Source organism: Nematolebias whitei, chromosome 3 (genome assembly GCF_014905685.2).
Source record: "Nematolebias whitei isolate Nwh7 chromosome 3, NemWhi1, whole genome shotgun sequence".
Classification (NCBI taxonomy): domain Eukaryota; kingdom Metazoa; phylum Chordata; class Actinopteri; order Cyprinodontiformes; family Rivulidae; genus Nematolebias; species Nematolebias whitei.
The window spans coordinates 60,868,106-60,868,940 of record NC_056500.1 but is presented as its reverse complement, the minus strand read 5'-3'; the positions used below and the strand labels follow the sequence as shown (position 1 = coordinate 60,868,940).

The 835-nt window shown below is 40.1% G+C and overlaps 1 protein-coding gene across 1 annotated transcript in view; it reads left to right on the top strand.

Annotated features, from left to right (window-relative positions):
• prdm5 (PR domain containing 5) overlaps nucleotides 1–835 on the top strand; it is a 143,279-nt gene that overhangs the window by 9,547 nt on the left and 132,897 nt on the right. The gene's annotated exons all lie outside the window — the stretch shown is intronic.

Below are 835 nucleotides of genomic sequence, written 5' to 3'. Positions count from 1 at the left end.
ACACACACACACACACACACACACACACACACACACACACACACACAGAGAGAGCTAAAGTTTTACACAGTTTAAGGTGTACACATTTAAGGTGAGACTTAATGAAAATGTGGATTTTAAATTTTAGTGAGCATCTTTTGAAGCTGGGCAGCACAGTGCATCAGTTAGTAGAGCTGTTGCCTCCCAGCAAGAAGCTTTCCAGATAGAATCCCAGCCTGGGATCTTTCTGGGCAGAGTCTTCATGTACTCTCCATGCATGTGTGGGGTTTTCTCATCCCACAGACCAAAAACATGCATGTTAGGCTGACTAGTGACTCTAAATTGTCCCTAGGTGAGAGAGAGAGAGTGAATAGTTGTTTCTCATTTGTCTCTGTGTCTCTGTGATGGACTGGAGACCTGTCCAGTGTTTCCATTACCATTCCACAAGCAGGACGCCCCACCATGTCATCAGGACCGAGCGCCCTGTCTGCACCCACCCCCAATTGACAACTGCCAGCACTGACATAGTGCTAAGCTAGAGGCACGCAATAGAAATGAACTAGCTAAAAAGCTACAAAGATATAGTAGTCCCTCGCTATTTCGCAGTTCATTTATCGCGGACTCGCTGTATCACGGCTTTTCAAAATAAGGTTGGACATGACAAACAATAGGCTGAATGATGGATGAGCCGCACGATAGGCATACATTTTTTTTATTTAAAATGATTTAGCACCTGCTGCATATGTTTATATATATACATATACATATATATACATATATATATATATATATATATATATATATGTATGTGTATGTATATATATATGTATATGTATGTATATATATATGTATATGT